A 26,690-nucleotide genomic window follows, 5' to 3' on the forward strand; every position below is an offset into this window, starting at 1 on the left:
CGGGTTGGCAAGCTGGAAATGTGGCAGGAGCAGAAGTTCCAAATCTGCGAGTTAAGCGCTGAAAAGAAATGGCATATCAGCTGCCATGGTATGAGATGTTGCCAGGACACAGAGAGAGCACTGTTGAAAGCGAGTTCTTGCTCAGCTTCCTAAAGAGATGGAAGGACGATGGTCTGTGGCTTATCGCCCCTTGAGGGGGGGAGCCAGTGCATTGTGCATTCCACGTCTAGAGCAATGAAGGGCACGGCTGAGAGCAAAGGGGTCTTTCTGACATAGCTGCTTTCCGACACTCTCTCCAGCAGTGCAGAATGGTGGTTGGAAAAAGGCGTGCAGTCTATCGCCTCCTAAGCACGTGGACGCTCAATCATTTGGGACTCAGCCCAGTTGCTTCAGGGGAAGATGTAGGCATTTCGTCTGAGCCGGGTTGGCAAGGTGGAATTGCGGCAGAAGCAGGAGTCCTAAAGCTGCGAGTTAAGGGCTGGGAAGAAATGCCATTTGAGCTGCCTTAGTATGAGAAGTTCCCCGGTCTGCTGTAACAGGACTGTGGAAAGCGAGTTGTTTGTCAGCTTCCTAAAGAGCTGGGGGCAAGACAGTTTATGGCTTGTCTCCAATTGAAGGATAGAGGCAGTGCTTTGTGCCTTCCATCTCTAGAGCAATGGAGGGCACGGCTGAGAGCAAAGGGCCCTTTCTGACATAGGTGGATTCTGACACTCTCTGACCCAGTGCACAATGGCGGTTTGTAAAAAGCCTATTGTCTGCTCCTGCTAAGCATGTGGCAGCACAATCATGTGGGCTTCGCCCCCGTTGCTTAAGGGGAAGATGTAGGCATTTCGTCTGAGCCGGGTTGGCAAGGTGGAATTGCGGCAGAAGCAGGAGTCCTAAAGCTGCGAGTTAAGGGCTGGGAAGAAATGCCATTTGAGATGCCTTTGTATGAGAAGTTCCCCGGTCTGCTGTAACGGGACTGTGGAAAGCGAGTTGTTTGTCAGCTTCCTAAAGAGCTGGAGGCAAGACAGTTTATGGCTTGTCTCCAATTGAAGGATAGAGGCAGTGCTTTGTGCCTTCCATCTCTAGAGCAATGGAGGGCACTGCTGAGAGCAAAGGGCCCTTTCTGACATAGGTTCATTCTGACACTCTCTGACCCAGTGCACAATGGCGGTTTGTAAAAAGCCTATTGTCTGCTCCTGCTAAGCATGTGGCAGCACAATCATGTGGGCTTCGCCCCCGTTGCTTAAGGGGAAGATGTAGGCATTTCGTCTGAGCCGGGTTGGCAAGGTGTAACTGTGGCAGAAGCGGAAGTCCTAAAGCGGCCAGTTAAGCACTGGGAAGAAATGGCGTTTGAGCTGCCTCTGTATGAGAGTTTCCTCGTATGCTGTAATGGCTCTGTGGAAAGCGAGTTCTTTCCCAGCTTCCTAAAGAGCTGGAGGCAAGACAGTTTATGGCTTGTCTCCAATTGAAGGATGGAGACAGTGCTTTGTGCATTCCACCTCTACAGAAATGGAGGGCACGGCTGAGAGTAAAGGGGTCTTTCTGCCATTGGTGCTATCTGACACTCTCCCAACCGTTGCACTTCGTGGTAAGATAAAAGCCTATTGTCTCTCTCCTCCTCAGCATGTGGAACCACAATCCTATGGGCCTCATCCCCATTGCTCAAGGGGAAGTTGTAGGCATTTCGTCTGAGCCGGGTTGGCAAGGTGGAAACGTGCAGGATGCAGATGTCCCAGACTGGCGAGTGAAGTGCTGAAAAGAAACGGCGTTCAACCTCCTTTGTATGAGATGTTCCCAGGACGCTGTAAGAGCAGTGTGGAAAGGGAGTTTTTTCTCCACTTCCTAAAGAGCTGGAAGCAGGCCAAGATGTGGTTTGTCTCCCATTGAGGAGTGGATCCAGAACCAGTGCCTTGTGCCTTCCACCTCGAGAGCAATGGAGGGCATGGCTGAGAGCAAAGGGGCCTTTCTGACATAGCTGCTTTCCGACACTCTCTCCAGCAGTGCACAATGGTGGTTGGAAAAAGGCGTGCAGTCTATCGCCTCCTAAGCACGTGGACGCTCAATCATTTGGGACTCAGCCCAGTTGCTTCAGGGGAAGATGTAGGCATTTCGTCTCAGCCGGGTTGGCAAGGTGGAATTGCGGCAGAAGCAGGAGTCCTAAAGCTGCGAGTTAAGGGCTGGGAAGAAATGCCATTTGAGATGCCTTTGTATGAGAAGTTCCCCGGTCTGCTGTAACAGGACTGTGGAAAGCGAGTTGTTTGTCAGCTTCCTAAAGAGCTGGAGGCAAGACAGTTTATGGCTTGTCTCCAAATGAAGGATGGAGGCAGTGCTTTGTGCCTTCCACCTCTAGAGCAATGGAGGGCACGGCTGAGAGCAAAGGGCCCTTTCTGACATAGGTGCATTCTGACACTCTCTGACCCAGTGCACAATGGCGGTTTGTAAAAACCCTATTGTCTGCTCCTGCTAAGCATGTGGCAGCACAATCATGTGGGCTTCGCCCCCGTTGCTTAAGGGGAAGATGTAGGCATTTCGTCTGAGCCGGTTGGCAAAGTGGAACTGTGGCAGAAGCGGAAGTACTAAAGCGGCCAGTTAAGCACTGGGAAGAAATGGCGTTTGAGCTGCCAGTGTATGAGAGTTTCCTCGTATGCTGTAACAGCACTGTGGAAAGCGAGTTCTTTCCCAGGTTCCTAAAGAGCTGGAGGCAAGACAGTTTATGGCTTGTCTCCCATTGAAGGATGGAGGCAGTGCTTTGTGCCTTCCATCTCTACAACAATGGAGGGCGCAGCTGAGAGTAAAGGGGTGTTTCTGCCATTGGTGCTTTCTGACACTCTCCCAACCGTTGCACTTCGTGGTTAGTTAAAAGCCTATTGTCTCTCTCCTCCTCAGCATGTGGAACCACAATCCTATGGGCCTCATCCCCATTGCTCAAGGGGAAGATGTAGGCAATTCGTCTGAGCCGGGTTGGCAAGGTGGAAACGTGCAGGATGCAGATGTCCCAGACTGGCGAGTGAAGTGCTGAAAAGAAATGGCGTTCAGCCTCCTTTGTATGAGATGTTCCCAGGACGCTGTAAGAGCAGTGTGGAAAGGGAGTTTTTCCTCCACTTCCTAAAGAGCTGGAAGCAGGCCTAGATGTGGTTTGTCTCCCGTTGAGGGGTGGATCCAGAACCAGTGCCTTGTGCCTTCCACCTCGAGAGCAATGGAGGGTATGGCTGAGAGCAAAGGGTCCTTTCTGACATAGCTGCTTTCCAACGCTCTCTAAGCAGTGTAAAATGGGGGTTGGAAAAAGGCTTGCAGTTTATCGCCTCCTAAGCATGTGGATGCTCAATCATTTGGGAATCAGCACAGTCACTTGAGGGGAAGATGTAGGCATTTCGTCTGAGCCGGGTTGGCAAGGTGGAAATGCGGCAGAAGCAGATGTTGCAGATTGGTGAGTTAAGGGCTGAAAGGACACGGTGTTCAGCTGCCTTTGTATGAGACGTTCCCAGGACCCTGTAAGAGCACTGTGGAATGCGAGTGCTTTCCCAGCTTCCTAAAGAGCTGTGAGCAGGACAGTTGCTGGCTTGTCTCCAATTGAAGGATGGAGGCAGTGCTCTGTGCCTTCCACCTCTAGAGCAATGGAGGGCATGGCAGAGAGTAAAGGGCCCTTTCTTACATAGGTGCATTCTGACACTCTCTGACCCAGTGCACAATGGCGGTTTGTAAAAACCTATTGTCTGCTCCTGCTAAGCATGCGGAAGCACAGTCATCTGGGCCTCGTCCCCGTTGCTGAAGGGGAAGATGTAGACATTCCGTCTGAGCCGGGTTGGCAAGCTGGAAATGTGGCAGGAGCAGAAGTTCCAAATCTGCGAGTTAAGCGCTGAAAAGAAATGGCATATCAGCTGCCATGGTATGAGATGTTGCCAGGACACAGAGAGAGCACTGTTGAAAGCGAGTTCTTGCTCAGCTTCCTAAAGAGATGGAAGGACGATGGTCTGTGGCTTATCGCCCCTTGAGGGGGGGAGCCAGTGCATTGTGCATTCCACGTCTAGAGCAATGAAGGGCACGGCTGAGAGCAAAGGGGTCTTTCTGACATAGCTGCTTTCCGACACTCTCTCCAGCAGTGCAGAATGGTGGTTGGAAAAAGGCGTGCAGTCTATCGCCTCCTAAGCACGTGGACGCTCAATCATTTGGGACTCAGCCCAGTTGCTTCAGGGGAAGATGTAGGCATTTCGTCTGAGCCGGGTTGGCAAGGTGGAATTGCGGCAGAAGCAGGAGTCCTAAAGCTGCGAGTTAAGGGCTGGGAAGAAATGCCATTTGAGCTGCCTTAGTATGAGAAGTTCCCCGGTCTGCTGTAACAGGACTGTGGAAAGCGAGTTGTTTGTCAGCTTCCTAAAGAGCTGGGGGCAAGACAGTTTATGGCTTGTCTCCAATTGAAGGATAGAGGCAGTGCTTTGTGCCTTCCATCTCTAGAGCAATGGAGGGCACGGCTGAGAGCAAAGGGCCCTTTCTGACATAGGTGGATTCTGACACTCTCTGACCCAGTGCACAATGGCGGTTTGTAAAAAGCCTATTGTCTGCTCCTGCTAAGCATGTGGCAGCACAATCATGTGGGCTTCGCCCCCGTTGCTTAAGGGGAAGATGTAGGCATTTCGTCTGAGCCGGGTTGGCAAGGTGGAATTGCGGCAGAAGCAGGATTCCTAAAGCTGCGAGTTAAGGGCTGGGAAGAAATGCCATTTGAGCTGCCTTTGTATGAGAAGTTCCCCGGTCTGCTGTAACGGGACTGTGGAAAGCGAGTTGTTTGTCAGCTTCCTAAAGAGCTGGAGGCAAGACAGTTTATGGCTTGTCTCCAATTGAAGGATAGAGGCAGTGCTTTGTGCCTTCCATCTCTAGAGCAATGGAGGGCACTGCTGAGAGCAAAGGGCCCTTTCTGACATAGGTTCATTCTGACACTCTCTGACCCAGTGCACAATGGCGGTTTGTAAAAAGCCTATTGTCTGCTCCTGCTAAGCATGTGGCAGCACAATCATGTGGGCTTCGCCCCCGTTGCTTAAGGGGAAGATGTAGGCATTTCGTCTGAGCCGGGTTGGCAAGGTGTAACTGTGGCAGAAGCGGAAGTCCTAAAGCGGCCAGTTAAGCACTGGGAAGAAATGGCGTTTGAGCTGCCTCTGTATGAGAGTTTCCTCGTATGCTGTAATGGCTCTGTGGAAAGCGAGTTCTTTCCCAGCTTCCTAAAGAGCTGGAGGCAAGACAGTTTATGGCTTGTCTCCAATTGAAGGATGGAGACAGTGCTTTGTGCATTCCACCTCTACAGAAATGGAGGGCACGGCTGAGAGTAAAGGGGTCTTTCTGCCATTGGTGCTATCTGACACTCTCCCAACCGTTGCACTTCGTGGTAAGATAAAAGCCTATTGTCTCTCTCCTCCTCAGCATGTGGAACCACAATCCTATGGGCCTCATCCCCATTGCTCAAGGGGAAGTTGTAGGCATTTCGTCTGAGCCGGGTTGGCAAGGTGGAAACGTGCAGGATGCAGATGTCCCAGACTGGCGAGTGAAGTGCTGAAAAGAAACGGCGTTCAACCTCCTTTGTATGAGATGTTCCCAGGACGCTGTAAGAGCAGTGTGGAAAGGGAGTTTTTTCTCCACTTCCTAAAGAGCTGGAAGCAGGCCAAGATGTGGTTTGTCTCCCATTGAGGAGTGGATCCAGAACCAGTGCCTTGTGCCTTCCACCTCGAGAGCAATGGAGGGCATGGCTGAGAGCAAAGGGGCCTTTCTGACATAGCTGCTTTCCGACACTCTCTCCAGCAGTGCACAATGGTGGTTGGAAAAAGGCGTGCAGTCTATCGCCTCCTAAGCACGTGGACGCTCAATCATTTGGGACTCAGCCCAGTTGCTTCAGGGGAAGATGTAGGCATTTCGTCTCAGCCGGGTTGGCAAGGTGGAATTGCGGCAGAAGCAGGAGTCCTAAAGCTGCGAGTTAAGGGCTGGGAAGAAATGCCATTTGAGATGCCTTTGTATGAGAAGTTCCCCGGTCTGCTGTAACAGGACTGTGGAAAGCGAGTTGTTTGTCAGCTTCCTAAAGAGCTGGAGGCAAGACAGTTTATGGCTTGTCTCCAAATGAAGGATGGAGGCAGTGCTTTGTGCCTTCCACCTCTAGAGCAATGGAGGGCACGGCTGAGAGCAAAGGGCCCTTTCTGACATAGGTGCATTCTGACACTCTCTGACCCAGTGCACAATGGCGGTTTGTAAAAACCCTATTGTCTGCTCCTGCTAAGCATGTGGCAGCACAATCATGTGGGCTTCGCCCCCGTTGCTTAAGGGGAAGATGTAGGCATTTCGTCTGAGCCGGTTGGCAAAGTGGAACTGTGGCAGAAGCGGAAGTACTAAAGCGGCCAGTTAAGCACTGGGAAGAAATGGCGTTTGAGCTGCCAGTGTATGAGAGTTTCCTCGTATGCTGTAACAGCACTGTGGAAAGCGAGTTCTTTCCCAGGTTCCTAAAGAGCTGGAGGCAAGACAGTTTATGGCTTGTCTCCCATTGAAGGATGGAGGCAGTGCTTTGTGCCTTCCATCTCTACAACAATGGAGGGCGCAGCTGAGAGTAAAGGGGTGTTTCTGCCATTGGTGCTTTCTGACACTCTCCCAACCGTTGCACTTCGTGGTTAGTTAAAAGCCTATTGTCTCTCTCCTCCTCAGCATGTGGAACCACAATCCTATGGGCCTCATCCCCATTGCTCAAGGGGAAGATGTAGGCAATTCGTCTGAGCCGGGTTGGCAAGGTGGAAACGTGCAGGATGCAGATGTCCCAGACTGGCGAGTGAAGTGCTGAAAAGAAATGGCGTTCAGCCTCCTTTGTATGAGATGTTCCCAGGACGCTGTAAGAGCAGTGTGGAAAGGGAGTTTTTCCTCCACTTCCTAAAGAGCTGGAAGCAGGCCTAGATGTGGTTTGTCTCCCGTTGAGGGGTGGATCCAGAACCAGTGCCTTGTGCCTTCCACCTCGAGAGCAATGGAGGGTATGGCTGAGAGCAAAGGGTCCTTTCTGACATAGCTGCTTTCCAACGCTCTCTAAGCAGTGTAAAATGGGGGTTGGAAAAAGGCTTGCAGTTTATCGCCTCCTAAGCATGTGGATGCTCAATCATTTGGGAATCAGCACAGTCACTTGAGGGGAAGATGTAGGCATTTCGTCTGAGCCGGGTTGGCAAGGTGGAAATGCGGCAGAAGCAGATGTTGCAGATTGGTGAGTTAAGGGCTGAAAGGACACGGTGTTCAGCTGCCTTTGTATGAGACGTTCCCAGGACCCTGTAAGAGCACTGTGGAATGCGAGTGCTTTCCCAGCTTCCTAAAGAGCTGTGAGCAGGACAGTTGCTGGCTTGTCTCCAATTGAAGGATGGAGGCAGTGCTCTGTGCCTTCCACCTCTAGAGCAATGGAGGGCATGGCAGAGAGTAAAGGGCCCTTTCTTACATAGGTGCATTCTGACACTCTCTGACCCAGTGCACAATGGCGGTTTGTAAAAACCTATTGTCTGCTCCTGCTAAGCATGCGGAAGCACAGTCATCTGGGCCTCGTCCCCGTTGCTGAAGGGGAAGATGTAGACATTCCGTCTGAGCCGGGTTGGCAAGCTGGAAATGTGGCAGGAGCAGAAGTTCCAAATCTGCGAGTTAAGCGCTGAAAAGAAATGGCATATCAGCTGCCATGGTATGAGATGTTGCCAGGACACAGAGAGAGCACTGTTGAAAGCGAGTTCTTGCTCAGCTTCCTAAAGAGATGGAAGGACGATGGTCTGTGGCTTATCGCCCCTTGAGGGGGGGAGCCAGTGCATTGTGCATTCCACGTCTAGAGCAATGAAGGGCACGGCTGAGAGCAAAGGGGTCTTTCTGACATAGCTGCTTTCCGACACTCTCTCCAGCAGTGCAGAATGGTGGTTGGAAAAAGGCGTGCAGTCTATCGCCTCCTAAGCACGTGGACGCTCAATCATTTGGGACTCAGCCCAGTTGCTTCAGGGGAAGATGTAGGCATTTCGTCTGAGCCGGGTTGGCAAGGTGGAATTGCGGCAGAAGCAGGAGTCCTAAAGCTGCGAGTTAAGGGCTGGGAAGAAATGCCATTTGAGCTGCCTTAGTATGAGAAGTTCCCCGGTCTGCTGTAACAGGACTGTGGAAAGCGAGTTTATTGTCAGCTTCCTAAAGAGCTGGGGGCAAGACAGTTTATGGCTTGTCTCCAATTGAAGGATAGAGGCAGTGCTTTGTGCCTTCCATCTCTAGAGCAATGGAGGGCACGGCTGAGAGCAAAGGGCCCTTTCTGACATAGGTGGATTCTGACACTCTCTGACCCAGTGCACAATGGCGGTTTGTAAAAAGCCTATTGTCTGCTCCTGCTAAGCATGTGGCAGCACAATCATGTGGGCTTCGCCCCCGTTGCTTAAGGGGAAGATGTAGGCATTTCGTCTGAGCCGGGTTGGCAAGGTGGAATTGCGGCAGAAGCAGGAGTCCTAAAGCTGCGAGTTAAGGGCTGGGAAGAAATGCCATTTGAGATGCCTTTGTATGAGAAGTTCCCCGGTCTGCTGTAACGGGACTGTGGAAAGCGAGTTGTTTGTCAGCTTCCTAAAGAGCTGGAGGCAAGACAGTTTATGGCTTGTCTCCAATTGAAGGATAGAGGCAGTGCTTTGTGCCTTCCATCTCTAGAGCAATGGAGGGCACTGCTGAGAGCAAAGGGCCCTTTCTGACATAGGTTCATTCTGACACTCTCTGACCCAGTGCACAATGGCGGTTTGTAAAAAGCCTATTGTCTGCTCCTGCTAAGCATGTGGCAGCACAATCATGTGGGCTTCGCCCCCGTTGCTTAAGGGGAAGATGTAGGCATTTCGTCTGAGCCGGGTTGGCAAGGTGTAACTGTGGCAGAAGCGGAAGTCCTAAAGCGGCCAGTTAAGCACTGGGAAGAAATGGCGTTTGAGCTGCCTCTGTATGAGAGTTTCCTCGTATGCTGTAATGGCTCTGTGGAAAGCGAGTTCTTTCCCAGCTTCCTAAAGAGCTGGAGGCAAGACAGTTTATGGCTTGTCTCCAATTGAAGGATGGAGACAGTGCTTTGTGCATTCCACCTCTACAGAAATGGAGGGCACGGCTGAGAGTAAAGGGGTCTTTCTGCCATTGGTGCTATCTGACACTCTCCCAACCGTTGCACTTCGTGGTAAGATAAAAGCCTATTGTCTCTCTCCTCCTCAGCATGTGGAACCACAATCCTATGGGCCTCATCCCCATTGCTCAAGGGGAAGTTGTAGGCATTTCGTCTGAGCCGGGTTGGCAAGGTGGAAACGTGCAGGATGCAGATGTCCCAGACTGGCGAGTGAAGTGCTGAAAAGAAACGGCGTTCAACCTCCTTTGTATGAGATGTTCCCAGGACGCTGTAAGAGCAGTGTGGAAAGGGAGTTTTTTCTCCACTTCCTAAAGAGCTGGAAGCAGGCCAAGATGTGGTTTGTCTCCCATTGAGGAGTGGATCCAGAACCAGTGCCTTGTGCCTTCCACCTCGAGAGCAATGGAGGGCATGGCTGAGAGCAAAGGGGCCTTTCTGACATAGCTGCTTTCCGACACTCTCTCCAGCAGTGCACAATGGTGGTTGGAAAAAGGCGTGCAGTCTATCGCCTCCTAAGCACGTGGACGCTCAATCATTTGGGACTCAGCCCAGTTGCTTCAGGGGAAGATGTAGGCATTTCGTCTCAGCCGGGTTGGCAAGGTGGAATTGCGGCAGAAGCAGGAGTCCTAAAGCTGCGAGTTAAGGGCTGGGAAGAAATGCCATTTGAGATGCCTTTGTATGAGAAGTTCCCCGGTCTGCTGTAACAGGACTGTGGAAAGCGAGTTGTTTGTCAGCTTCCTAAAGAGCTGGAGGCAAGACAGTTTATGGCTTGTCTCCAAATGAAGGATGGAGGCAGTGCTTTGTGCCTTCCACCTCTAGAGCAATGGAGGGCACGGCTGAGAGCAAAGGGCCCTTTCTGACATAGGTGCATTCTGACACTCTCTGACCCAGTGCACAATGGCGGTTTGTAAAAACCCTATTGTCTGCTCCTGCTAAGCATGTGGCAGCACAATCATGTGGGCTTCGCCCCCGTTGCTTAAGGGGAAGATGTAGGCATTTCGTCTGAGCCGGTTGGCAAAGTGGAACTGTGGCAGAAGCGGAAGTACTAAAGCGGCCAGTTAAGCACTGGGAAGAAATGGCGTTTGAGCTGCCAGTGTATGAGAGTTTCCTCGTATGCTGTAACAGCACTGTGGAAAGCGAGTTCTTTCCCAGGTTCCTAAAGAGCTGGAGGCAAGACAGTTTATGGCTTGTCTCCCATTGAAGGATGGAGGCAGTGCTTTGTGCCTTCCATCTCTACAACAATGGAGGGCGCAGCTGAGAGTAAAGGGGTGTTTCTGCCATTGGTGCTTTCTGACACTCTCCCAACCGTTGCACTTCGTGGTTAGTTAAAAGCCTATTGTCTCTCTCCTCCTCAGCATGTGGAACCACAATCCTATGGGCCTCATCCCCATTGCTCAAGGGGAAGATGTAGGCAATTCGTCTGAGCCGGGTTGGCAAGGTGGAAACGTGCAGGATGCAGATGTCCCAGACTGGCGAGTGAAGTGCTGAAAAGAAATGGCGTTCAGCCTCCTTTGTATGAGATGTTCCCAGGACGCTGTAAGAGCAGTGTGGAAAGGGAGTTTTTCCTCCACTTCCTAAAGAGCTGGAAGCAGGCCTAGATGTGGTTTGTCTCCCATTGAGGGGTGGATCCAGAACCAGTGCCTTGTGCCTTCCACCTCGAGAGCAATGGAGGGTATGGCTGAGAGCAAAGGGTCCTTTCTGACATAGCTGCTTTCCAACGCTCTCTAAGCAGTGTAAAATGGGGGTTGGAAAAAGGCTTGCAGTTTATCGCCTCCTAAGCATGTGGATGCTCAATCATTTGGGAATCAGCACAGTCACTTGAGGGGAAGATGTAGGCATTTCGTCTGAGCCGGGTTGGCAAGGTGGAAATGCGGCAGAAGCAGATGTTGCAGATTGGTGAGTTAAGGGCTGAAAGGACACGGTGTTCAGCTGCCTTTGTATGAGACGTTCCCAGGACCCTGTAAGAGCACTGTGGAATGCGAGTGCTTTCCCAGCTTCCTAAAGAGCTGTGAGCAGGACAGTTGCTGGCTTGTCTCCAATTGAAGGATGGAGGCAGTGCTCTGTGCCTTCCACCTCTAGAGCAATGGAGGGCATGGCAGAGAGTAAAGGGCCCTTTCTTACATAGGTGCATTCTGACACTCTCTGACCCAGTGCACAATGGCGGTTTGTAAAAACCTATTGTCTGCTCCTGCTAAGCATGCGGAAGCACAGTCATCTGGGCCTCGTCCCCGTTGCTGAAGGGGAAGATGTAGACATTCCGTCTGAGCCGGGTTGGCAAGCTGGAAATGTGGCAGGAGCAGAAGTTCCAAATCTGCGAGTTAAGCGCTGAAAAGAAATGGCATATCAGCTGCCATGGTATGAGATGTTGCCAGGACACAGAGAGAGCACTGTTGAAAGCGAGTTCTTGCTCAGCTTCCTAAAGAGATGGAAGGACGATGGTCTGTGGCTTATCGCCCCTTGAGGGGGGGAGCCAGTGCATTGTGCATTCCACGTCTAGAGCAATGAAGGGCACGGCTGAGAGCAAAGGGGTCTTTCTGACATAGCTGCTTTCCGACACTCTCTCCAGCAGTGCAGAATGGTGGTTGGAAAAAGGCGTGCAGTCTATCGCCTCCTAAGCACGTGGACGCTCAATCATTTGGGACTCAGCCCAGTTGCTTCAGGGGAAGATGTAGGCATTTCGTCTGAGCCGGGTTGGCAAGGTGGAATTGCGGCAGAAGCAGGAGTCCTAAAGCTGCGAGTTAAGGGCTGGGAAGAAATGCCATTTGAGCTGCCTTAGTATGAGAAGTTCCCCGGTCTGCTGTAACAGGACTGTGGAAAGCGAGTTGTTTGTCAGCTTCCTAAAGAGCTGGGGGCAAGACAGTTTATGGCTTGTCTCCAATTGAAGGATAGAGGCAGTGCTTTGTGCCTTCCATCTCTAGAGCAATGGAGGGCACGGCTGAGAGCAAAGGGCCCTTTCTGACATAGGTGGATTCTGACACTCTCTGACCCAGTGCACAATGGCGGTTTGTAAAAAGCCTATTGTCTGCTCCTGCTAAGCATGTGGCAGCACAATCATGTGGGCTTCGCCCCCGTTGCTTAAGGGGAAGATGTAGGCATTTCGTCTGAGCCGGGTTGGCAAGGTGGAATTGCGGCAGAAGCAGGAGTCCTAAAGCTGCGAGTTAAGGGCTGGGAAGAAATGCCATTTGAGCTGCCTTTGTATGAGAAGTTCCCCGGTCTGCTGTAACGGGACTGTGGAAAGCGAGTTGTTTGTCAGCTTCCTAAAGAGCTGGAGGCAAGACAGTTTATGGCTTGTCTCCAATTGAAGGATAGAGGCAGTGCTTTGTGCCTTCCATCTCTAGAGCAATGGAGGGCACTGCTGAGAGCAAAGGGCCCTTTCTGACATAGGTTCATTCTGACACTCTCTGACCCAGTGCACAATGGCGGTTTGTAAAAAGCCTATTGTCTGCTCCTGCTAAGCATGTGGCAGCACAATCATGTGGGCTTCGCCCCCGTTGCTTAAGGGGAAGATGTAGGCATTTCGTCTGAGCCGGGTTGGCAAGGTGTAACTGTGGCAGAAGCGGAAGTCCTAAAGCGGCCAGTTAAGCACTGGGAAGAAATGGCGTTTGAGCTGCCTCTGTATGAGAGTTTCCTCGTATGCTGTAATGGCTCTGTGGAAAGCGAGTTCTTTCCCAGCTTCCTAAAGAGCTGGAGGCAAGACAGTTTATGGCTTGTCTCCAATTGAAGGATGGAGACAGTGCTTTGTGCATTCCACCTCTACAGAAATGGAGGGCACGGCTGAGAGTAAAGGGGTCTTTCTGCCATTGGTGCTATCTGACACTCTCCCAACCGTTGCACTTCGTGGTAAGATAAAAGCCTATTGTCTCTCTCCTCCTCAGCATGTGGAACCACAATCCTATGGGCCTCATCCCCATTGCTCAAGGGGAAGTTGTAGGCATTTCGTCTGAGCCGGGTTGGCAAGGTGGAAACGTGCAGGATGCAGATGTCCCAGACTGGCGAGTGAAGTGCTGAAAAGAAACGGCGTTCAACCTCCTTTGTATGAGATGTTCCCAGGACGCTGTAAGAGCAGTGTGGAAAGGGAGTTTTTTCTCCACTTCCTAAAGAGCTGGAAGCAGGCCAAGATGTGGTTTGTCTCCCATTGAGGAGTGGATCCAGAACCAGTGCCTTGTGCCTTCCACCTCGAGAGCAATGGAGGGCATGGCTGAGAGCAAAGGGGCCTTTCTGACATAGCTGCTTTCCGACACTCTCTCCAGCAGTGCACAATGGTGGTTGGAAAAAGGCGTGCAGTCTATCGCCTCCTAAGCACGTGGACGCTCAATCATTTGGGACTCAGCCCAGTTGCTTCAGGGGAAGATGTAGGCATTTCGTCTCAGCCGGGTTGGCAAGGTGGAATTGCGGCAGAAGCAGGAGTCCTAAAGCTGCGAGTTAAGGGCTGGGAAGAAATGCCATTTGAGATGCCTTTGTATGAGAAGTTCCCCGGTCTGCTGTAACAGGACTGTGGAAAGCGAGTTGTTTGTCAGCTTCCTAAAGAGCTGGAGGCAAGACAGTTTATGGCTTGTCTCCAAATGAAGGATGGAGGCAGTGCTTTGTGCCTTCCACCTCTAGAGCAATGGAGGGCACGGCTGAGAGCAAAGGGCCCTTTCTGACATAGGTGCATTCTGACACTCTCTGACCCAGTGCACAATGGCGGTTTGTAAAAACCCTATTGTCTGCTCCTGCTAAGCATGTGGCAGCACAATCATGTGGGCTTCGCCCCCGTTGCTTAAGGGGAAGATGTAGGCATTTCATCTGAGCCGGGTTGGCAAGGTGGAACTCTGGCAGAAGCGGAAGTCCTAAAGAGGCCAATTAAGCCCTGGGAAGAAATGGCGTTTGAGCTGCCTCTCTATGAGAGTTTCCTCGTATGCTGTAACAGCACTGTGGAAAGCGAGTTCTTTCCCAGGTTCCTAAAGAGCTGGAGGCAAGACAGTTTATGGCTTGTCTCCCATTGAAGGATGGAGGCAGTGCTTTCTGCCTTCCACCTCTACAGCAATGGAGATCGCGGCTGAGAGTAAAGGGCCTTTCTGCCATTGGTGCTTTCTGACACTCTCCCAACCGTTGCACTTCGTGGTTAGTTAAAAGCCTATTGTCTCTCTCCTCCTCCGCATGTGGAACCAATATACTATGGGCCTCATCCCAATTGCTCAAGGGGAAGTTGTAGGCATTTCGTCTGAGCCGGGTTGGCAAGGTGGAAATGTGCAGGATGCAGATGTCCCAGACTGGCGAGTGAAGTGCTGAAAAGAAACGGCGTTCAGCCTCCTTTGCATGAGATGTTCCCAGGACGCTGTAAGAGCACTGTGGAAAGGGAGTTTCTTCTCCACTTCCAAAAGAGCTGGAAGCAGGCCAAGATGTGGTTTGTCTCCCATTGAGGGGTGGATCCAGAACCAGTGCCTTGTGCCTTCCACCTCGAGAGCAATGGAGGGCATGGCTGAGAGCAAAGGGGCCTTTCTGACATAGCTGCTTTCCGACGCTCTCTAAGCAGTGTAAAATGGTGGTTGGAAAAAGGCATGCAGTTTATCGCCTCCTAAGCATGTGGATGCTCAATCACTTGGGAGTCAGCACAGTCGCTTCAGGGGAAGATGTGGACATTTCGTCTGAGCCGGGTTGGCAAGGTGGAAATGCGGCAGAAGCAGATGTTGCAGATTGGTGAGTTAAGGGCTGAAAAGACACGGTGTTGAGCTGCCTTTGTATGAGACGTTCCCAGGACGCTGTAAGAGCACTGCGGAATGCGAGTGCTTTCCCAGCTTCCTAAAGAGCTGGAAGCAGGCCAGTTGCTGGCTTGTCTCCAATTGAAGGATGGAGGCAGTGCTTTGTGCCTTCCACCTCTAGAGCAATGGAGGGCACGGCTGAGAGTAAATTAAAGGGGTCTTTCTGCCATTGGTGCTTTCTGACACTCTCTGACCCAGTGCACAATGGCGGTTTGTAAAAAGCCTATTGTCTGCTCCTGCTAAGGATGCAGAAGCACAGTCATCTGGGCCTCGTCCCCGTTGCTGAAGGGGAAGATGTAGACATTTCGTCTGAGCCGGGTTGGCCAGGTGGAAATGTGGCAGGAGCAGAAGTTCCAAATCTGCGAGTTAAGCGCTGAAAAGAAATGGCATATCAGCTGCCTTTGTATGAGATGTTGCCAGGACACAGAAATAGCACTGTTGAAAGCGAGTTCTTGTTCAGCTTCCTAAAGAGATGGAAGGAAGATGGTCTGTGGCTTGTCGCCCCTTGAGGTGGGGAGCCAGTGCATTGTGCATTCCACGTCTGGAGCAATGAAGGGCACGGCTGAGAGCAAATGGGTCTTTCTGACATAGCTGCTTTCCGACACTCTCTCCAGCAGTGCACAATGGTGGTTGGAAAAAGGCGTGCAGTCTATCGCCTCCTAAGCACGTGGACGCTCAATCATTTGGGACTCAGCCCAGTTGCTTCAGGGGAAGATGTAGGCATTTCGTCTGAGCCGGGTTGGCAAGGTGGAATTGCGGCAGAAGCAGGAGTCCTAAAGCTGCGAGTTAAGGGCTGGGAAGAAATGCCATTTGAGCTGCCTTAGTATGAGAAGTTCCCCGGTCTGCTGTAACAGGACTGTGGAAAGCGAGTTGTTTGTCAGCTTCCTAAAGAGCTGGGGGCAAGACAGTTTATGGCTTGTCTCCAATTGAAGGATAGAGGCAGTGCTTTGTGCCTTCCATCTCTAGAGCAATGGAGGGCACGGCTGAGAGCAAAGGGCCCTTTCTGACATAGGTGGATTCTGACACTCTCTGACCCAGTGCACAATGGCGGTTTGTAAAAAGCCTATTGTCTGCTCCTGCTAAGCATGTGGCAGCACAATCATGTGGGCTTCGCCCCCGTTGCTTAAGGGGAAGATGTAGGCATTTCGTCTGAGCCGGGTTGGCAAGGTGTAACTGTGGCAGAAGCGGAAGTCCTAAAGCGGCCAGTTAAGCACTGGGAAGAAATGGCGTTTGAGCTGCCTCTGTATGAGAGTTTCCTCGTATGCTGTAATGGCTCTGTGGAAAGCGAGTTCTTTCCCAGCTTCCTAAAGAGCTGGAGGCAAGACAGTTTATGGCTTGTCTCCAATTGAAGGATGGAGACAGTGCTTTGTGCATTCCACCTCTACAGAAATGGAGGGCACGGCTGAGAGTAAAGGGGTCTTTCTGCCATTGGTGCTATCTGACACTCTCCCAACCGTTGCACTTCGTGGTAAGATAAAAGCCTATTGTCTCTCTCCTCCTCAGCATGTGGAACCACAATCCTATGGGCCTCATCCCCATTGCTCAAGGGGAAGTTGTAGGCATTTCGTCTGAGCCGGGTTGGCAAGGTGGAAACGTGCAGGATGCAGATGTCCCAGACTGGCGAGTGAAGTGCTGAAAAGAAACGGCGTTCAACCTCCTTTGTATGAGATGTTCCCAGGACGCTGTAAGAGCAGTGTGGAAAGGGAGTTTTTTCTCCACTTCCTAAAGAGCTGGAAGCAGGCCAAGATGTGGTTTGTCTCCCATTGAGGAGTGGATCCAGAACCAGTGCCTTGTGCCTTCCACCTCGAGAGCAATGGAGGGCATGGCTGAGAGCAAAGGGGCCTTTCTGACATAGCTGCTTTCCGACACTCTCTCCAGCAGTGCACAATGGTGGTTGGAAAAAGGCGTGCAGTCTATCGCCTCCTAAGCACGTGGACGCTCAATCATTTGGGACTCAGCCCAGTTGCTTCAGGGGAAGATGTAGGCATTTCGTCTCAGCCGGGTTGGCAAGGTGGAATTGCGGCAGAAGCAGGAGTCCTAAAGCTGCGAGTTAAGGGCTGGGAAGAAATGCCATTTGAGATGCCTTTGTATGAGAAGTTCCCCGGTCTGCTGTAACAGGACTGTGGAAAGCGAGTTGTTTGTCAGCTTCCTAAAGAGCTGGAGGCAAGACAGTTTATGGCTTGTCTCCAAATGAAGGATGGAGGCAGTGCTTTGTGCCTTCCACCTCTAGAGCAATGGAGGGCACGGCTGAGAGCAAAGGGCCCTTTCTGACATAGGTGCATTCTGACACTCTCTGACCCAGTGCACAATGGCGGTTTGTAAAAACCCTATTGTCTGCTCCTGCTAAGCATGTGGCAGCACAATCATGTGGGCTTCGCCCCCGTTGCTTAAGGGGAAGATGTAGGCATTTCGTCTGAGCCGGGTTGGCAAGGTGGAACTCTGGCAGAAGCGGAAGTCCTAAAGAGGCCAATTAAGCCCTGGGAAGAAATGGCGTTTGAGCTGCCTCTCTATGAGAGTTTCCTCGTATGCTGTAACAGCACTGTGGAAAGCGAGTTCTTTCCCAGGTTCCTAAAGAGCTGGAGGCAAGACAGTTTATGGCTTGTCTCCCATTGAAGGATGGAGGCAGTGCTTTCTGCCTTCCACCTCTACAGCAATGGAGATCGCGGCTGAGAGTAAAGGGCCTTTCTGCCATTGGTGCTTTCTGACACTCTCCCAACCGTTGCACTTCGTGGTTAGTTAAAAGCCTATTGTCTCTCTCCTCCTCCGCATGTGGAACCAATATACTATGGGCCTCATCCCAATTGCTCAAGGGGAAGTTGTAGGCATTTCGTCTGAGCCGGGTTGGCAAGGTGGAAATGTGCAGGATGCAGATGTCCCAGACTGGCGAGTGAAGTGCTGAAAAGAAACGGCGTTCAGCCTCCTTTGCATGAGATGTTCCCAGGACGCTGTAAGAGCACTGTGGAAAGGGAGTTTCTTCTCCACTTCCAAAAGAGCTGGAAGCAGGCCAAGATGTGGTTTGTCTCCCATTGAGGGGTGGATCCAGAACCAGTGCCTTGTGCCTTCCACCTCGAGAGCAATGGAGGGCATGGCTGAGAGCAAAGGGGCCTTTCTGACATAGCTGCTTTCCGACGCTCTCTAAGCAGTGTAAAATGGTGGTTGGAAAAAGGCATGCAGTTTATCGCCTCCTAAGCATGTGGATGCTCAATCACTTGGGAGTCAGCACAGTCGCTTCAGGGGAAGATGTGGACATTTCGTCTGAGCCGGGTTGGCAAGGTGGAAATGCGGCAGAAGCAGATGTTGCAGATTGGTGAGTTAAGGGCTGAAAAGACACGGTGTTGAGCTGCCTTTGTATGAGACGTTCCCAGGACGCTGTAAGAGCACTGCGGAATGCGAGTGCTTTCCCAGCTTCCTAAAGAGCTGGAAGCAGGCCAGTTGCTGGCTTGTCTCCAATTGAAGGATGGAGGCAGTGCTTTGTGCCTTCCACCTCTAGAGCAATGGAGGGCACGGCTGAGAGTAAATTAAAGGGGTCTTTCTGCCATTGGTGCTTTCTGACACTCTCTGACCCAGTGCACAATGGCGGTTTGTAAAAAGCCTATTGTCTGCTCCTGCTAAGGATGCAGAAGCACAGTCATCTGGGCCTCGTCCCCGTTGCTGAAGGGGAAGATGTAGACATTTCGTCTGAGCCGGGTTGGCCAGGTGGAAATGTGGCAGGAGCAGAAGTTCCAAATCTGCGAGTTAAGCGCTGAAAAGAAATGGCATATCAGCTGCCTTTGTATGAGATGTTGCCAGGACACAGAAATAGCACTGTTGAAAGCGAGTTCTTGTTCAGCTTCCTAAAGAGATGGAAGGAAGATGGTCTGTGGCTTGTCGCCCCTTGAGGTGGGGAGCCAGTGCATTGTGCATTCCACGTCTGGAGCAATGAAGGGCACGGCTGAGAGCAAATGGGTCTTTCTGACATAGCTGCTTTCCGACACTCTCTCCAGCAGTGCACAATGGTGGTTGGAAAAAGGCGTGCAGTCTATCGCCTCCTAAGCACGTGGACGCTCAATCATTTGGGACTCAGCCCAGTTGCTTCAGGGGAAGATGTAGGCATTTCGTCTCAGCCAGGTTGGCAAGGTGGAATTGCGGCAGAAGCAGGAGTCCTAAAGCTGCGAGTTAAGGGCTGGGAAGAAATGCCATTTGACCTGCCTTTGTATGCGAAGTTCCCCGGTCTCCTGTAACAGGACTGTGGAAAGCGAGTTGTTTGTCAGCTTCCTAAAGAGCTGGAGGCAAGACAGTTTATGGCTTGTCTCCAAATGAAGGATAGAGGCAGTGCTTTGTGCCTTCCATCTCTAGAGCAATGGAGGGCACGGCTGAGAGCAAAGGGCCCTTTCTGACATAGGTGGATTCTGACACTCTCTGACCCAGTGCACAATGGCGGTTTGTAAAAAGCCTATTGTCTGCTCCTGCTAAGCATGTGGCAGCACAATCATGTGGGCTTCGCCCCCGTTGCTTAAGGGGAAGATGTAGGCATTTCGTCTGAGCCGGGTTGGCAAGGTGGAATTGCGGCAGAAGCAGGAGTCCTAAAGCTGCGAGTTAAGGGCTGGGAAGAAATGCCATTTGAGCTGCCTTTGTATGAGAAGTTCCCCGGTCTGCTGTAACGGGACTGTGGAAAGCGAGTTGTTTGTCAGCTTCCTAAAGAGCTGGAGGCAAGACAGTTTATGGCTTGTCTCCAATTGAAGGATAGAGGCAGTGCTTTGTGCCTTCCATCTCTAGAGCAATGGAGGGCACTGCTGAGAGCAAAGGGCCCTTTCTGACATAGGTTCATTCTGACACTCTCTGACCCAGTGCACAATGGCGGTTTGTAAAAAGCCTATTGTCTGCTCCTGCTAAGCATGTGGCAGCACAATCATGTGGGCTTCGCTCCCGTTGCTTAAGGGGAAGATGTAGGCATTTCGTCTGAGCCGGGTTGGCAAGGTGTAACTGTGGCAGAAGCGGAAGTCCTAAAGCGGCCAGTTAAGCACTGGGAAGAAATGGCGTTTGAGCTGCCTCTGTATGAGAGTTTCCTCGTATGCTGTAATGGCTCTGTGGAAAGCGAGTTCTTTCCCAGCTTCCTAAAGAGCTGGAGGCAAGACAGTTTATGGCTTGTCTCCAATTGAAGGATGGAGACAGTGCTTTGTGCATTCCACCTCTACAGAAATGGAGGGCACGGCTGAGAGTAAAGGGGTCTTTCTGCCATTGGTGCTATCTGACACTCTCCCAACCGTTGCACTTCGTGGTAAGATAAAAGCCTATTGTCTCTCTCCTCCTCAGCATGTGGAACCACAATCCTATGGGCCTCATCCCCATTGCTCAAGGGGAAGTTGTAGGCATTTCGTCTGAGCCGGGTTGGCAAGGTGGAAACGTGCAGGATGCAGATGTCCCAGACTGGCGAGTGAAGTGCTGAAAAGAAACGGCGTTCAACCTCCTTTGTATGAGATGTTCCCAGGACGCTGTAAGAGCAGTGTGGAAAGGGAGTTTTTTCTCCACTTCCTAAAGAGCTGGAAGCAGGCCAAGATGTGGTTTGTCTCCCATTGAGGAGTGGATCCAGAACCAGTGCCTTGTGCCTTCCACCTCGAGAGCAATGGAGGGCATGGCTGAGAGCAAAGGGGCCTTTCTGACATAGCTGCTTTCCGACACTCTCTCCAGCAGTGCACAATGGTGGTTGGAAAAAGGCGTGCAGTCTATCGCCTCCTAAGCACGTGGACGCTCAATCATTTGGGACTCAGCCCAGTTGCTTCAGGGGAAGATGTAGGCATTTCGTCTCAGCCGGGTTGGCAAGGTGGAATTGCGGCAGAAGCAGGAGTCCTAAAGCTGCGAGTTAAGGGCTGGGAAGAAATGCCATTTGAGATGCCTTTGTATGAGAAGTTCCCCGGTCTGCTGTAACAGGACTGTGGAAAGCGAGTTGTTTGTCAGCTTCCTAAAGAGCTGGAGGCAAGACAGTTTATGGCTTGTCTCCAAATGAAGGATGGAGGCAGTGCTTTGTGCCTTCCACCTCTAGAGCAATGGAGGGCACGGCTGAGAGCAAAGGGCCCTTTCTGACATAGGTGCATTCTGACACTCTCTGACCCAGTGCACAATGGCGGTTTGTAAAAACCCTATTGTCTGCTCCTGCTAAGCATGTGGCAGCACAATCATGTGGGCTTCGCCCCCGTTGCTTAAGGGGAAGATGTAGGCATTTCGTCTGAGCCGCGTTGGCAAGGTGGAACTGTGGCAGAAGCGGAAGTCCTAAAGAGGCCAGTTAAGCCCTGGGAAGAAATGGCGTTTGAGCTGCCTCTCTATGAGAGTTTCCTCGTATGCTGTAACAGCACTGTGGAAAGCGAGTTCTTTCCCAGCTTCCTAAAGAGCTGGAGGCAAGACAGTTTATGGCTTGTCTCCCATTGAAGGATGGAGGCAGTGCTTTCTGCCTTCCACCTCTACAGCAATGGAGGGCGCGGCTGAGAGAAAAGGGCCTTTCTGCCATTGGTGCTTTCTGACACTCTCCCAACCGTTGCACTTCGTGGTTAGTTAAAAGCCTATTGTCTCTCTCCTCCTCCGCATGTGGAACCAAAATACTATGGGCCTCATCCCCATTGCTCAAGGGGAAGTTGTAGGCATTTCGTCTGAGCCGGGTTGGCAAGGTGGAAACGTGCAGGATGCAGATGTCCCAGACTGGCGAGTGAAGTGCTGAAAAGAAACGGCGTTCAGCCTTCTTTGTATGAGATTTTCCCAGGACGCTGTAAGAGCACTGTGGAAAGGGAGTCTTTTCTCCACTTCCTAAAGAGCTGGAAGCAGGCCAAGATGTGGTTTGTCTCCCATTGAGGGGTGGATGCAGAACCAGTGCCTTGTGCCTTCCACCTCGAGAGCAATGGAGGGCATGGCTGAGAGCAAAGGGGCCTTTCTGACATAGCTGCTTTCCGACGCTCTCTAAGCAGTGTAAAATGGTGGTTGGAAAAAGGCATGCAGTTTATCGCCTCCTAAGCATGTGGATGCTCAATCATTTGGGAATCAGCACAGTCGCTTGAGGGGAAGATGTAGGCATTTCGTCTGAGCCGGGTTGGCAAGGTGGAAATGCGGCAGAAGCAGATGTTGCAGATTGGTGAGTTAAGGGCTGAAAAGACACGGTGTTCAGCTGCCTTTGTAGGAGACGTTCCCAGGACGCTGTAAGAGCACTGTGGAATGCGAGTGCTTTCCCAGCTTCCTAAAGAGCTGGAAGCAGGACAGTTGCTGGCTTGTCTCCAATTGAAGGATGGAGGCAGTGCTTTGTGCCTTCCACCTCTAGAGCAATGGAGGGCACGGCTGAGAGCAAAGGGCCCTTTCTGACATAGGTGCATTCTGACACTCTCTGACCCAGTGCACAATGGCGGTTTGTAAAAAGCCTATTGTCTGCTCCTGCTAAGCATGCGGAAGCACAGTCATCTGGGCCTCGTCCCCGTTGCTGAAGGGGAAGATGTAGACATTTCGTCTGAGCCGGGTTGGCAAGGTGGAAATGTGGCAGGAGCAGAAGTTCCAAATCTGCGAGTTAAGCGCTGAAAAGAAATGGCATATCAGCTGCCTTTGTATGAGATGTTGCCAGGACACAGAAGGAGCACTGTTGAAAGCGAGTTCTTGCTCAGCTTACTAAAGAGATGGAAGGAAGATGGTCTGTGGCTTGTCGCCCCTTGAGGGGGGGAGCCAGTGCCTTGTGCATTCCACGTCTACAGCAATGAAGGGCACGGCTGAGAGCAAAGGGGTCTTTCTGACATAGCTGCTTTCCGACACTCTCTCCAGCAGTGCACAATGGTGGTTGGAAAAAGGCGTGCAGTCTATCGCCTCCTAAGCACGTGGACGCTCAATCATTTGGGACTCAGCCCAGTTGCTTCAGGGGAAGATGTAGGCATTTCGTCTCAGCCGGGTTGGCAAGGTGGAATTGCGGCAGAAGCAGGAGTCCTAAAGCCGCGAGTGAAGGGCTGGGAAGAAATGCCATTTGAGCTGCCTTTGTATGAGAAGTTCCCTGGTCTGCTGTAACAGGACTGTGGAAAGCGAGTTGTTTGTCAGCTTCCTAAAGAGCTGGAGGCAAGACAGTTTATGGCTTGTCTCCAATTGAAGGATGGAGGCAGTGCTTTGTGCCCTCCACCTCTAGAGCAATGGAGGGCACTGCTGAGAGCAAAGGGCCCTTTCTGACATTGGTGCTTTCTTACACTCCCCCAACCATTGCTCAAGGGCGGTTGGTTAACAGCCTATTGTCTCTCTCCTACTAAGCAGGTGGAACCACAATCATTCGGGCCTCGTCCTCATTGCTTAAGGGGAAGTTGTAGGCATTTCGTCTGAGCCGGCTTGACAAGGTGGAAATGTGGCACATGCAGATGTTCCAGATCGGCGAGTGAAGTGCTGGAAGAAACGGCGTTCAGCTGCCTTTGTATGAGATGTTCCCTGGACGCTCTAAGAGCACTATGGAATGCGAGCTCTTTCTCAGCGTCCTAAAGAGCTGGACGCAAGAAGGTGTGTGGTTCGTCTGCCATTGAGGGGTGGAGCCAGAGGCAGTGCATTGTGCCTTCCTTCTCTACAGCAATTCAGGGCATGGCTGAGATCAAAGGGACCTTTCTGACATAGGTGCTTTCTGACACTCTCTCCACCAGTGCACAATCGTGATTGTAAAAAGCCTGTCTCTCTCCTCTTAAGCATGTGGAAGCACAGTCATATGGGCCTCGTCCCCGTTGCTGAAGGGGAAGATGTAGGCATTTCGTCGGAGCCCGGATGGCAAGGTGGAAATGTGGCAGAAACAGAAGTTCCAAATCGGCAAGTTAAGGGCGGAAAAGAAACGGCGTTTCAGCTGCCTTTGTATGAGATGTTCCCTGGACTCTGTAAGATCACTGTTGCAAGCGAATTCCTTCTCAGCTTCCTAAAGAGATGGAAGCAAGGTGGTCTGTGGCTTGTCGCCCCTTGAGGGCGGGAGCCAGTGCATTGTGCATTCCACGTCTAGAGCAATGGAGGGCACGGCTGAGAGCAAAGGGGTCTTTCTGACATAGCTGCTTTCCGACACTCTCTCCAGCAGTGCACAATGGTGGTTGGAAAAAGGCGTGCAGTCTATCGCCTCCTAAGCATGTGGGCGCTCAATCATTTGGGAGTCAGCCCAGTTGCTTCAGGGGAAGATGTAGGTATTTCGTCTGAGCCGGGTTGGCAAGGTGCAATTGTGACAGAAGCAGAAGTTCTAAAGTGTCGAGTTAAGGGCTGGCAAGAAAGGCCGTTTTACCTGCATTTCTATGACAGTTTCCCCAGAGGCGGTTCCCGGGAGTCGAGCAGGTGTTTGCAGAATGCTCAGCAGGTGGTTCCAGTCTTTCACGGAAGTGGTCCGGGGCGTCCAGCACCTGGTTCTGGCACATGTGAGGGGCGGTTCCAGGATGAATGGCAGGTTATTCCGGAGTGTCGGCAAGTGGTTCTGGCGTAGCCGGCAGGTGATTTTGGTGTATCCAGCAGATGGTTCCAGCGAGTCGAGCAGGTGGTTCCAGTGTGCTCGTAAGGTGGTTCAGGAATGTCCGAAATGTGGTTCCGGTTAGTCCGGGAGGTGGTTCCGGCGTGTCCGGCACGTTTTTCAGGCACGTCTGAGGGGTGGTTCCGGCATGCACGGCAGGTGATTGCGGAGTGTCCGCCAAGTGGTTCCCGCGTAGCTGGCAGGTGGTTCAGGCGGGTCCAGCAGGTGGTTCTGGGGAGTGGATCAGGTGGTTCTGGCATGCTTGGCAGGTGCTTCCGGCGTCTCCTGCACATGGTTCTGGTACGTATGAGAGGTGGTTCCGGCACGCCAGACAGGTGATTTTGGAGTGTCCGGCAAGTGGTTCTGGCATAGCCGGCAGCTGATTTTGGCATGTCCGGCAGGTGGCTCCAGCGATTCGAGCAGGTTGTTCCGGCATGCTCAGCAGGTGGATCTGGCGTGCTCGGCAGGTGGTTCAGACGGGTCTGGCAGGTGGTTTCGGTCTGTTCGGGGTGTGGTTCCGGCATCTCAGGCACATGGTTCTGGCACGTCTGAGAGGTGGTTCCGGAGTGTCCGCCAAGTGGTTCTGGCGTAGCTGGCAGGTGATGTTGGCATGACTGGCAGGAGGTTCCAGACAGAACGGCAGGTGATTCCGAAGTGTTCACCAACTGGTTGTGGCGTAGCTGGTAGGTGATTTTGGCGTGTCCGCCAAGTGGTTCTTGCGTAGCTGGCAGGTGATGTTGGCGTGACCGGCAGGTGGTTCCAGCCAGCCCGGCAGGTGATTCCGAAGTGTTCACCAACTGGATGCGGCGTAGCCGACAGGTGATTTTGGTGTGTCTGGCAGGTGGTTCTGGCGAGTCGAGCAGGTGGTTCCGGCGTGCTCGGCAGGTGCTTCCGGTGTCATTGGCATGTGGTTGTGGCATGTCTGAGAGGTCGTTGCGGCATGCCCGGCGGGTGATTCCAGAGTGTTCGCCACGTGGTTCTGGCGTAGCTGGCAGGTGATTTTGCATGTCCGGTGGTGATTCCGGCGACTCAAGCCGGTGGTTCCGGCATGTCCGGCAGGTGGTTCCGGTCTGTACGGCAGGTGGTTCTGGGGTGTCCAGCACGAGGTTCTGGCACGTCTGAGAGGTTGTGTCAGCATGCCCTTCACGTGATTCCAGCTTGTCCGCCAAGTGGTTCTGATGTAGCGGGCAGGTGATTTGGGCGTGTCCATGAGGTGAGACAGGTGAGTCAAGCAGGAGGTCCCGGCGTGTCCGGCAGGTGGTTCCGGTCTGTCCTGCAGGTGGTTCCAGAGTTTTCTGCCAAGTGGTTCTGGCATTGCCTGCAGGTGATTTTGGCGTGTACTGCAGGTGGTTCTGTGGAGTGGATCCGGAACTTCCGGCATTCTCGGCAGGTGCTTCGGCTGTCTCCGGCATGTGTTTTTGGCACCTCTGAGAGGTGGTTCCAGCATGCCCAGCAGGTGATTCCGGAGTGTCTGACAAGTGGTTGTGGCGTAGCCGGCTGGTGATTTCGGCGTGTCCGTCAGGTGGTTCTGGTGAGTCAAGCAGGTGGTTCCGGCTTGTCCGTCAGGTGGTTCCGGTCTATCCTGGAGGTGGTTCCAGAGTGTCGGCCGTGTGATTCTGGGATAGACGGCAGGTGATTTTGGCGTGTCCATCAGGTGGTACTGGTGAGTCAAGCAGGTGGTTCCGGCGAGTGTTTCCTGTGTTTCTGGTCTGTCCGGGAGATGGTTCCGGCCTGTCCGGCACGTGCTTCTGGAACTTCTGAGTGGCTGTGCTGGCATGCCCGGCAGGTGATTCTGGAGTGTCTGCCAAGTGGTTTTGGCATAGCCGGCAGGTGATTTTGGCCTTTCAGGCAGGTGGTTCTGGCATGTACAGCAGGTGGTTCTGGCGAGCTCGGCAGGTGGTTCTGGGATGTCCGGCACATGCTTCTGGCACGTCTGAGAGGTGGTTCCAGCATGCCCGCCAGGTGATCCCGGTGAGTCCTCCAAGTGGTTCTGGCGTAACCCGCAGGTGTTTCTGGTGTGTCCGGCAGGTGGCTCTGGTGAGTCGAACAGGTGGTTCCAGTGTGCTCGGCAGGTGGTTCAGGCAGGTCCGGCAGGTTTTTGCAGTCTGTCCATGACGTGGTTCCGGCATACCCTCAAGGTGATTCGGGAGTTTCCACCAAGTGGTTTTGGCGTAGCTGGCATATGATTTTGGCCTGTCAGGCAGGTGGTTCCGGCGAGCTCTGCAGGTACTTCCAGTCTCTCCGGCACGTGGTTGTGGCACGTGTGACACATGGTTCCGGCATTCCCGGCAGGTGATTCTGGAGTCTCCGGCATGTGGTTCGGGCACCTCTGAGAGGTCGTTCCGGCATGCCCAACAGGTGATTCCGGAGTGTCCGGCATATGGTTCTGGCACATATGAGAGGTGGTTCCGGCATGCCC

This window comes from Equus caballus, chromosome 17 (assembly GCF_041296265.1).
Source record: "Equus caballus isolate H_3958 breed thoroughbred chromosome 17, TB-T2T, whole genome shotgun sequence".
NCBI classification, from domain to species: Eukaryota; Metazoa; Chordata; class Mammalia; order Perissodactyla; family Equidae; genus Equus; species Equus caballus.